Source organism: Triturus cristatus, chromosome 2_1 (assembly GCF_964204655.1).
Source record: "Triturus cristatus chromosome 2_1, aTriCri1.1, whole genome shotgun sequence".
In the NCBI taxonomy this organism is placed as follows: Eukaryota; Metazoa; Chordata; class Amphibia; order Caudata; family Salamandridae; genus Triturus; species Triturus cristatus.
Window position 1 is genome coordinate 1,007,839,737 of NC_140581.1, and position 13,083 is coordinate 1,007,852,819.

The following is a 13,083-nucleotide window of genomic DNA, read 5'->3' on the forward strand; positions in this document are numbered from 1 at the left end:
CATTTGTGACTAGGTTTAAGCCTGGCACTGAGCTGCATGCAGGTATTTATTACTAGGTTTATGCCAGTTATTAAGCATGCACGAAGACATTTATGGCTATGTTTCAGCCCAGCCTTCCTCACACAAGCAGGCATTTATGACTAGGTTACGTCCAGCCTAAAGCACACATGCAGGCATATATGACTAGATTTAAGCCCAGCCTCGAGCATGCATACAGGCAAATATGATCATGTTAAAGCCCAGCCCTGAGCATACATACAGGCATTTATGACTAGGTTAAAGCCAGCTCTGAACAAGTATGCACACATTTTGGTCTAGATTTAATGCAGGCCCTAAGCACACATACAGCCATTTATTACAAGCTTTACGCCCATCCTTGGAGAGTTTTATTCACCACGGATTTCTGTAACGCAATCTTCGATGTGATTTAGACCACTGTCCTATTTTTGCCGCTTTTTTTGTGAAAGCAGTATTTGCTGTGACAGAATTGTGGTGATGTTCTGTCTCATTTTCTGTCTTTGGGACCAGGGTGTTCACAGCACATGTGGGATTTGACATCTACCACCAGAAGCAAAAAACAAGGTGCTCAAGGAGTTCAGCATGAAAGGAAGGTTTCTTCAGGACAGGCGGCACATTGCTGAGCAGCATGCAGTAAGACACATTTTGCCCCTGATGGTTCATTCTCACTCTAAGCTTCCCCTCGTTCACAATAACGTCTGTTAGCCAGAGAACACCCCTCCACGACGACCAGAGGATCTCCCTATGTTAACAAAAATCACAGTCAGCCAATAAATCACTGGTGGCGTTTGCCAGCACTTTCCTTTTTTGATTTTATCAGAACAAAAAAAGGTTTGTGGGTGGGAATCAAGCTGCCTTCCAAAAGTTATACTGGAAAAAAAGAGACATATTTGCAATGTATGTTGAGACTAATAACGAACAGCCGCGGAAATCTGGTGTTACGGTGCTAGATTAAAACTCCAGCAACATTCATCTAGTGCCAGAAAACACTAGATTTAGTACCTGGGGGATTGCAGTCTCAAATACCTTGCACATTTTTTATACGCATTTTTTTAATTCACTGCCAAGAATTTAAATTGTTAAAAGCTGGGGACTGACACACAGCCTCTCCCCCAAGAGCTTTTCTGGCACCGGTCTACGGGCTACAGTACCTTTCTTTTTTACATAGATTTCAGGGGGAACGTTTCTAATGTCTGACTCGAAGATTTATGTTCTCATTGTTTTTTTTATGCTTGAATAAACAGAGAATTATATTTGCTTGGTGGCTTTTGGATCTGCCAGATTCGTTTCTCGTACAGCATATTTAGTGTGCTGAAGTTTTGGGCCCGAGTCATTTTACATTTGCTGCAGAGGTCAAGCCCAGGCAACAGAAACACTGCCGAGGCAGAACAATGGCTCAGAGCGCGCGCCCAAAAAGTTCTCTCGGCAAAACTCACTGTGTTGTGTTGTAGCATTGGTATAGTCCTTACCACCTTCATTTGGGGCGATGGAGCACTTCCCCACACGCATAAAAAGCTACACCCTGTAGAGGGTGTGGTCGGAAGAGTGTTATTTTTGTTTTGAGCCTATGCGGGAAGTGTTTTTAAGGTGTGTGTGATGACCACAGAGGTGCATAGAGCCTGGTGGTGTGATGGGTGAGGGTGAGATAGACGCACACATTATAACTGTAATAAAGACTAACCAGTTTCACCCTGGGTACAGCAGGATGATGCTGTGTGCCCATATTACAAAAAGGGGGCTACTCAGAGAAGGTCTAGTAATCCATATGTGACATGCACTGTGCAGAGATGCTGTTGAATCAGTAAAAGGATGCCAAAAGGCCCAGAATGGGAATGGGTGACATAAGTAGCAGCCATGCGCCATTTTATGTTTATATTTATTTTTTTAAGCAGGAAAATAGACTACTGATGAATAAATACAGCACATGAAGGTGGAAGGAAATGGAAGAGCAGTCAAAGTTGGCAACCTGAGTGGAAACTGTACAAACTGCAAAATTCACAGTTTCCACCTACTGCTAGTAGACCAAAAGAAGCCAAAATGGCTCATGCCCCAAGACCCTCTCTAGCTCCTAAGGCTTCCAAAGGTTGACAAGCTCTAGTTGGTCTGTCGGTCAGGTTGTATCTCAAACCCCAACCTAACTGCCTGTCTTCACATGTGAGGTTGAGAGATGAAGTGCTTGGTACGTTGTTGCCCTGACTGAGCAAGAGGGAGTCGGCCTTCCTCATGTCACTGTCCTGTCCTCATCCCTCCATACAAGTCCAATACTTTTTTTAAGATCACAGAGACCCTTTGTTCTTTCTAGTTTACACAAGGAGGCACCGTCTGGACACAGAACTTCCTCCTAGAACAACTTCCACTTTATTATTAGTAGTATTTCAGGGTAAAAATGAGACAATGTGTTGAAAGGAGACTTTCCCAGATTCCATTGTTTGAGCTAGGACATTTGGTAGTTTTCATTTTATTCAATCTTATGTCATCTCTTCTTTCACCTGTGAGCCTTGTGAAAAATACTTTTTATTTATGTCCCCACAAGTTATTTTCCTTTCCAAACTCCTATATCTGGTACCATCCCAACCTAATAATCCAATCCTTCCATTAATTCTGCTCTCATCTCTAGCAAGAAGGCTTTGAACAAAAGCAAAGGTAGCCAATTGGTATGTCATTTCCTGCTCTAGACAACTCTTAACTCAACCATTGTGAATGCTGGCTCTGGCCAGAAGAGTGTGTTAAGTCATACTGGATACTGCATCTTGGGTTGTCCTTGGGAGAGCGGAGCCTTTGCCTGTCTTTTTCATCCAGGACCTCTGATCTTGGGCCCTAAAGGCACATTGTAGGGACAAATTAGACTACCCCTTACTACTTACTAAGGCTAGTCTTAATGTCTCGGGCTAGATTAACTGATTCCTGAGCACTTGACCACTTCCTGCTGACCCTTCATATTGCAATGATATGACCCACAATCTGCCTTTCTTTTCTTTAGAAGATAAATGTACCACAATTCCTGGCAGCCAGGAAAAGAAAATGAAACTACTTTATGGCTGGTCGCGATGACTTCGTCTAGTCTTGCTGATGTCTGGGCACTTTGGTCCCAACCTGCTGACTCCTCCGATCACAAAGCTATGACCTGCAATCTGCCTTTATCGGCATTAGAATGATTGTGAGCCCTGCCAGCCAGGAAAACCAAACCACACCTACAACATAAAAAATTGTCACAATATCTTGACCTAACCTTGCTAGATCCTAGGCAATTTTTCTCTTCCTGAAAACAGATGACCCGCAATCTGCCTTTATTGGAAAGTATACAGAGCTGTGCAAGTCAGAAAAAATCAGACTACTAGTTACCATTTAAGGACTAGTTGTAATCTCTCAGGCTAGCCTTGCTGATTCCAGGGCACTTGGACCCATCCTGCTGACCATTACTAATGCAAAGAAATGACTCGCAATCTGCCTTTATCAACAGCAGCAGTGGCCCATCCGCAATGTCGGAGGAGCTTCGACCCACTGGCTCAGAGCCAGCAGTTGAAAAAAAAAACAATATTTTACTATTGTTTCATTTGTCAGTCGCTGGCTGAGCCAGCATGTGCAGGGAGGGGTAGGACTGGTTCATGGGAGGTTGTGGGGGAGTGGTAGGTGCTCATTTAAGTGTGCATGTCAGTTTGGCCAGCCGTCTCAGGCCGGCCATACTGAGATGCGCACTTAGGTTTCTCCAACCCAGCTGTATTCCACAGCGGGGTTGGAGACACATACTCCCTGTGCACGAGTGAGTATTAATCCAGCCCCCTCAGGCCAATCCCAACACTGCTCTCATGCTTGAGAGCAGTGCAGGGAGTGGCTGGGGAGTCTGTGATGCTGCCCCAGGGGCTACAGGGACCAAGAACAGAGGAGCGCGAGGCAGCCGGCAGGACCAGGTAAGTTTTTTATTTTTTGTATTTGTTTTTAAACCCCCACCATGCTACCTCTCCCCCACACTCTCCCCTCAGCCCCCACCACCCAGCCCACAACTCCATATCTGCGTCAGCCGCCACTGATCAACATTAGAGGATGAAAGTATGCGGAGTCCTGCCAAGCATTACAAATCAAACAATCTCCTACCACTTTAAGGTTGGTCACAATGTGTCGGGCTAGACTTGCTGATTTATGGGCACTGAGCTCTTTCTTCTGAATCTGCCCATTGCAAAGCAATGACCTACAATCTGCCTCCATCAGCATTACAATATGAACTGAGCCCTAATAGCTAGAAAAATCAGTCTACCCCCTACCACCTTAGGACTTTTCACAAAGTGTTGGCATGGATTGTTTATCACTTGGCGCTATTTCCCGTCAATCTGACCTTTTTCATGGTAAAGAAAGTACCTGCAATCTCTGAATGTATGAATTATTTGTTTTAATATAGCAAACAAATGCAAGGCAAGAGGCCTCTCAGGACACCCACAGGCTGAGTGCAGAGCCAAACTCTTGCTTTTTTGCACTTGTGCTGTCTAACGTTCATGCATTATGTCAGAATTTCTCCAAGTTAATGCATCGACTTTAGGCAGAAGAAGTTGAAAGCAGAGAGAGGCAATCTCGGTTTCTGACTTGTGCTGTCAGGCAGCCCTAACTGTACGCATGAATATTACTGTGATTTACAGTAAATTCTCTACATCAACACAACAACCTCAGTCCTGGGAGAATACATCATAAGATCATTCGCAGTAGGTAAAGAGGTTTAGGGGTCATAGTTGTGGGAGCTTGAGAGGGCTGGGAAATCCCTTGGCAAGTAGGTTAGGAGTGGACTTCATGCCTCTTCAAAAAGTTTGTATTGTTCAGACACCAACCTTGTGAGTCTCTCCATTGCCATAACATTCCACAGTCTCAGATGCCAGGGTGAGATGGGGGAGAATTTCTTCTTCTTCCAATACAACACCAATGTAGTCTTTGCCACGCCTAAACAGTTCCATGTTGAGAAACAGTCTGCCCTTGTTTGATGTTCCAGAAGAAGGAAAGGGAAACCTAGTAGAACAAAGGCAAAACACAAAGGAATAGGGTAACTTGGAATTGTTTTCATGGCTGCTAAAATGTCCACCTGAAATGTTTTAATATATAGGTATTGTTCCCATTTGTGTCTGAAGTTCTCCCACCCCTTCTCCAGCATGACGCAATAATTATAGGCCATGGCCTCATCCACAAGAACTTTGATCCCCTGTACCAAGATATGCTTTCTGTTTGTACAAATGCATACTGCCAAAATAAGTGTAGCCCAGAAAAAGTAAAACCTCCGTTGTTTCAAAATTAAATTCTTGTAAAATAACAAAGCTGGTAAACAGTGCAGCTGCAAACCACTACACCAGAAGTACAACAAAAGAAGACGGTAAGCTGTCCAAACAGGAAAGTACTACACCTCTCAAGCTAAGGTAAGTGGAAGCTAAAGATGGTGGTAAACCTGCTGGAAAAAGCAGCGGTGTCACAGGAATGATATGTATCCAGCTACTAAAAGCAGAACTGCAGGGTACACATTAGCATAAACAAAGTGCGATATCGTGTTGCAGTCATAAGACATGACCCTCCACATATTAGGCACTGACTTTGACAAACTGTAATCCCTCAACGGCACCCCCTGTTATCAACACACGCCAAACATTACAAACAGTACATCCCAAGCAGCATATAAATCTTATAACTCTGCCCTAATCATCCTCTTATATATAGGAATAATACAATTATATCTGATGAAAATATTGGGGCATCCATTTCCTTTCCTTTGCTCTGGTGCACAACTGACTGCCTAGTTCCAACGCAGGCAACCTTGCACTATGGTGCAATGGTGTCTGCATGAAATCAGGTGGTTTTTGTGGGGGAGGAGACCTCTTTCCTCTCAAAAACAACCCTTAACCCATCCCTGGGGAGGCGTAGGCTTTTAACGCATTTACAGGTTTACAAGACCTTGTAAATCTGGGAATGCATCAAAATCCATGGGTGTTATGTGGGAACACCCACCACAGCACCCATGGAATGCCTCTCGGATGCAGAGTAAGGCAAGGCAGCAACTTGCGCTGCTCTGCGTTACTCCATATATACCAGGCTATGAAAAGCCACGTAAAATGGCTTTGCGTGGCCTCACAGATATGTCTGCAATCTGTGCCCCCACTGCATCAAAAAAAGCAACACTGTGGCGGTGCAGCCTCCTTGTAAATATGCCCCATAGTCTTTTTAATCCACTTTCCTAACTGCAGAGCGAGACCTGAATATATACAGTGTCCCAGAGGTCATCTTCAGAAACTCAGGATTCTTAATATTTTGAAACTCTGATACTCAAAGTACGATCCTGGGGCCACATGCGGCCTTTCTGACCTATACAAATGTCCCCTGGTCAACAGCAGCACTTGGATGTTGTTTACTCAACTAAGCACTAACATTTAAAAGATGTTAACCCCTTCCATGCTCATGACGGAACGGTTCCGTCATGAGCCACGGTTGAGCTGTGCTCATGACGGAACCGTTCCGTCATGGTCCCGCCCGCGCTCGAACCCTTCAGCACCGCGGCGGAATTCGCCCAGCGCTGAAGGGGTTAAATAAGATGGTCAATAAACAAGAAAACATTTATTTAATGGTTAATTGAAGTTAAAGAAACAAAGTAACTAGGTTGCCCTGCACTGCTTTAGTAACACCTTCATTTTTAAAGACAGGTTGCAGCAAAAAGGTTAAAATATGAAAAAGTAAAAATTCTGAAAGTGTATTTCATTAACAGGCAGAACCGTTTTGCCTTAGTTCATCGGATTATATCAGTGCATTGAGAAATATTTTTTTTAAAGTGATAGTTTTCACATATGAATTTAGAAATATTTATTCTCCCCCCCCCATCCTGACAATGCCAGTAGTGTACTAAGAGGCAAGCAATTTGTTTATATGCAGTCTTTGGGTGGCCTAAGTTCCTTTTATACATGAACAACATTATACTTTATTAAATCAAACCCAGGAGAACGATTTTGTACAATGCACATCCTGAAGTCAAGTATTTGGAGGTCCTCTTTTATGTGATAATGAAGAACAGGGAGGGAAAGTGAAATAAAACAATTGCCTAAGATCACACAATTTGGTTAAGTGGGGAGGCCAAGAATAATTACCATTTTTCTGGTTTTACATTGTGCAACTGAACCATTAAATGTATATTGTTTGCTTTACCTACACTCACATTACTGTCAACAGCCCCAACCCAACCCTGTTGGCATCAATGTGGCCCTCGGTCACATTACAGACAAAACGTTTTGGCCCCTGGGAAAATGTTTGTGAGTACCCATCTTCTAAAATCTCACCTTTTCTTCACCCATTTCACCTAGCTGCTTTCCAATTTACATAATCTGTTGACCTAGACTATCATGACCAACCATGAGGGAGACATGCTCTTGAAAGTTCATACTTATAATATTAACCCTTATATCTCTCGCTTCTGAACCCACTCATGCTAGAGGCTTAGCTATGCTCTGGTAAACTGTGGTTATCTTCTGTTTCAAACTGAACAAACATACTGGCAATCATCAAGGATCCTAACTTGGAGATACTAATTCTGAATGAAATCTGGCTCTCACATACTTCTCAAATCTTCACAATACCACACCATACTCTGACAGTACGGAGTTGACAAACAAAGGGGTAGAATTGTGTTAATTCATAAAACAAGTGCAACCTAAATCACAATCAACTCCTGAAATTTTTATTAATTCAATCTTATTAACTCCAGACCACAGCCTCATATTCTAGCAAAGTGAGACTTATCTCTATATCTCAACCCCATGAAAACAACTTCTTAGTAAACGAAATGAATGAGCTCCTCAAATATAATTTTGATATCTTTTAGACACCGCATTCTGGGTGACTTCCTTCTCAGTTGGAAAAAATTATAAAAAATCCACTACCTCATATCTCTACCCTTTCCTCTCAAACTAACCATCTAAACTAACACTGTAAAAATCCACCACTCCAGAAGCTGTATGATAGACATAGTGATCGACAAATTTTAAATTGACCATTCTATAGACATTATTAATATTGAAATGACGCAATCACTCTCTGATTAACTTCTACATACCTATAAATACATGTAATCTGAAATCAAAACCCAAGAGAGAATACACAGAGGAGATATACATCAGAACGTGGCCACTACCTCCACGAACACCATGCACTCATCCAGAATTGTCTGATCTGGATATTCAGGTCTGACTCTGAATATTTTTAAACTCAAGCCTTTAGCTAGTTTTCAGCTAGATCTTAGCTAGTCTTCAGACTTGATAATGAAGCATGAGGAAAATCGGATAGAAACCATTCTTTTAAGATGATTGGGCTCAGCCTATCCCATATGACTTCACTTTAATGTGATCTATACTGTGAAATAAAATACCCATGAGGTGATATGCTGCACTAAATAAAACTTCCAAATGTATAAACATAATGACTAGAGCTGGGCACATTTTCTATTCATGCTCACATAATCAAGGGAATTTAATAATTTGTAAAAAAGTAGGCCTAGACAGAACTCGCAGAGTTTAGCTCAGTGGAATTCCACGGAGTGCAAAAAAAAACTCAGCAAGATTTCACGGAACTCCATAAGCAGGCAGAAGTGCACTGCATTTTTGCATGTCAGTAGCGCGATGCACGCTTCTGTGTTGCAAAAGCACTGCGAATAGCACCGCGCAGTCCGCATGGGCACGCCCTTTTTGTTTTCCCTGCTTTCCTGTTCTGTGCATGTGCTGGGCCTGATTTTCCTAGCCTAATTAAATCTTTGCAGTCCTCCCCCTATCCCACTCATCCACCCCTCATTTAACTTTATTTTATTAGTGTGTGTGTTTATTTATGTTACTTTTGTTTTCTTTTCTTATGATTTTTTGGTTTTCCCTTTATTTCCTTAGTTCTTCCTTAATTCTTCTATTAATTCCTTCCCCACCCAGCACCATGCCAGAGCAGGGCAAAACAGGGAGCGGTAGGGACAGTGTGGCTGCTAGCTGACGCCGCCAAATAGGAGCGTCCCTGAACCATTTTTCAGAAGTTGAGATGGGCGCACTTGATTTTTACGTGCAACACCACCTCCCCTCCATGCTGGTACCAGGTGGCAGACCTGAGAGCAGGTACGCCCTGTGGGAGCTCGGGCTGCTGTGGGGGAGGGTGTGCCGGTGCACATATTCATATATATATTGCCTACTGGCAGTCACCAGTAGGTAGTTATAGTTAGGAGCATGTTCCTTAGGAAAAGCATTTTTTGACTTGCATATAACTTTGGAGTCGTTTAATGACTCTTCATCAAATGTTCGCAAAAAAAGTGCTCCGGTGATTTTTGTTAAACAGAGAAAGTTTTGGAGCGAATCATGAAGTGGGGCTGGGAAAAATGGGGTTACAAAAGGGTGCATGTGCAATGTTAATTCAAATAGGACCTGTCAACAGGACTACATCCCAACAACTGGGTGGAATTACACACAATTTGGCAAAAAGTTAGATTTAGTTCCATAGATTGTGCTTTTTGTTATTTGGTGTAAATCCATTCAGTAGTTCCTGAGAAACTTAAGAAGAAAAAGTTAGTAATATCTGTGTCCATGAATATATCACGGCAATATCGCGGTTAATCACGAATGCGTGCACCAACAGGAATGCTGTGATTGGCTGAATGTAACTTAAACAGAAATTTGTGACTGCCACTTTTTATCGATACAGGAATAGTTCCGGAGGTTGAAAATATCTAAGGGGGTCAGGGTGGTGGTACTCCGAACCCCATGTTTCAGAAATAGGGGTGGTAGTGACACGTTATATGTTCAAAATAGATTTTTTTAATTATGCACGATATTTGCGAGTGCAGCCCCGTGTAACGCTGTGGGGACATCACGAAGATTGCTGTGACATTGCGAACATTGGTGAAAATAGAAAAACAAATATATATATATATATATATATATATATATAATATATATATTTATGTATGTTTACACACTCGATGGTCACAGTCACCGATTCATGTTCCCTCTCACTTATCCCACTCAGACAGTCATACATCCACTCACTTACCCACTCAGATACCCATTCATATACCAAGTCAGACACTCATACACCCACTCACATACCAGCTCAGACACACCTGCCCCCACTCACATACCCACTCAAAGACTTATGCACCCAGTCACAAACACCCAGAGACTCTTACATCCACTCACAGACCTACTCAAACACTCACGCTCCCACTCACATACCCACTCACAGACTTATGCACCCAATCACAGACTCAGGCAAAGATTCATACATACACTCGCAGACCCATTCAGACACTCATGCACCCACTCTTAGATCCAGTTACACACTCATGTACCCATTCACATACCCACTCAGACACTCATACATGCACTGACATACCCACTCAAACAAACTTGCACCCACTCACAGACTCACTCAAAGACTCATAAGTCTACTCACATACCCACTCACAGACTTATATACCCAGTCACATAACCACTCAAAGACTCACATGCCTACTCACATATCCACTAAGAGACTCATGCACCCACTCACATAGCCAGAGACTCATGCACCAACTTGCATATCCACTCAGACACTCATGTACCTAGTCACATACCCACTCAGAGACTTATGCACTCAATCACAGACCCGGTGAGAGACTCATACACTCACTCACAGATCGCCACCCACTCACTCACACATTCACTGAAAGAGTTATGTACCCAGTGCTAGAGACACTTAAACACTTATGCACCCTCTCACAGACCTAGTCAGAGACTCATGCACCTGGTAAGAGACCCAGTGAGAGACTCATGCACCCACTCAGAGACTGATGTAACCAGTCACAGACCCACTCAGAGACGCATGCAGCCACTTACATAACCCAGTTAATCATTAATACACACTGTTATAGAGGTATTGAGAAATGTGTAAATGTTTTATAGAGTTATTTAGATAGTGATGTATCTAGTGTGATGGTTAGAATTAATTATATAGTTATACATTTTGAATATAGGGGTGGATATTGAATTCCTGCTTTTACTCTGCCTTTTCGCAACGTATTCACAATGGCCACAGTTAGCAATGTCATCATGACTCTCAGTGTTACCGCGAAAACAGAAAATAGGATTTGAAGATGTTTTTTATAGAAACTTAGTAGAAAAATATGAGTTTAAACAGTACAGTAATAAACCCCTTGTGTGTAAAATACTATAATTTGATGTTTTACACTTTGCAAAAAAAGCGCGATCCTTGCGTTTACTGACTTCATTGCGACTCTTGGCATCATCACGAACACAGAAAAATTGGTTTTAAACATGATTTTTAATGAAGTGTACTACAAGAACATGAATTTAAACATGCTTTTTAAGCAACCATGTATATGGTAATATGCGTAGTGCAATGTTTAGAATGGATTATTTTAGTTATAATTTTTGCATGTGCTGGTGACCGTTGAATGTCTGATTTTGTTTTATGATTTTGCGACATATTCGCGACCATCGCAACGTCGTTGCGAACATTCCCAAAAATTGGAAAAAAAGGATCTTTATAAAGAAAATTAACAATGTTTTGAGCACTAGGGTGGAGCTGACAAGAGCCTTTATGTTGATTGTGTGTATATGACAGCTACAAATCACACTGGATGCAGAGTTTCAGGCTGCTTAGATACACCCCGTTGCCTTCCTCTGTAAAGTGAACATCATCACTTCTATAGATTCCATCAATGTCAAAACTGAGGTTTATAGTCAGGAAATAGAATTGAAAAAACCTTAGAAATTCACTGAAAAGGACAAGGGTTATAGGGATGTGATAGGCTCAGATTTCACTTGTACAAAGCCAGTGAAATTCAGCAAATTATAGTTACCTGAGATAACTATAACTTGTGCCCCCGGAATGTACTGCTTATGCCCTCACTAATTACATCACTCATGACATGCTCAGTGACATCACTGACGACATCTCAAATGACATCACTGATGACATCACTGATGATATCATCCACACAACCACTCACATACCCATTCATAGATCCATACCAGTACTCAAACACACACTCACTCCTCTATTGAGGCACTCACACACCCACTCGTACAGCCATTCACACAATTCAATCACCCATACAGTCACTCATTCAACTAGTCACTCACCCACACAGCCAGTCACATGCTGTTAGAAATGGGTTTTCTGGTTGACTGGGGTATGCACCTAAGCCAGACACACTAGTCAGGATAAGGAATTTACACATGTAAAATAACCCCTGCTCACCCCCTTGGTAGCTTGGCACGAGCAGTAAGGCTTATCTCAGAGGCAGTGTGTAAAGCATTGGCATATAACAAACAGTAATACAGTGAAAACACTACAAAAGGACACCACACCAGTTTTAGATTCAATATTTATCTGTGTAAAACAAAACCACAGCAATAAAAAAAGCCAACATACAGTAATCCACAAGACCAATAAAGCAAAAATAGACTTTATATACAGTTCCTTAAAAAGTCGATAGCTCTGTCCGTGGCTATCATGACGTCGTGAACAAACAAATAAAACAGTTACAGCCGGTCAGGGCATCGCAGGCCAGCTACGGTGTTGGGGAGACCTGTAAAACAGTACTTTTGGAGATGCAGAGAGTGGCGTCAGCAGGCGTCGGTTCCGGAAGCCGGTGCAGGAGTCATCGAGCCTTTGAAGTCAGATCTGTTGCAGGTAATACTCCTTGAGTTTGAAGCCAGGAGCACTGGCTTTGGAAGGCCTCGGGTGTGAAGTGGAGTGGTGCGATGTGCAGTGCCCTCAGGTCCTGGTGCAGGCAGCGGCTCAGTGACAGTCGTCCAGTGGCATCAGTGACACCAGGGCTGCATTGCGAAGTGGGGCAGTGTGAAGGGGGGCCGGGCGGTGCAAAGCGGGGAGGTGTGAAGTGGGGCGGAGCTTGTTGCAGTGCTGACAGGTCACGGTGCAGGCAGTGGCATCGTCGTTGCTGAAGCGCTATTGTCAGCAGACCCAAGGCTGCGGTGAGAGACAGGGCAATTAGGCATGTGGGGTCCACAGGTCATGGTGCAGGCAGCGGCAAAAGTTGACAAACTGGAGTTGATGGGGCTGGCA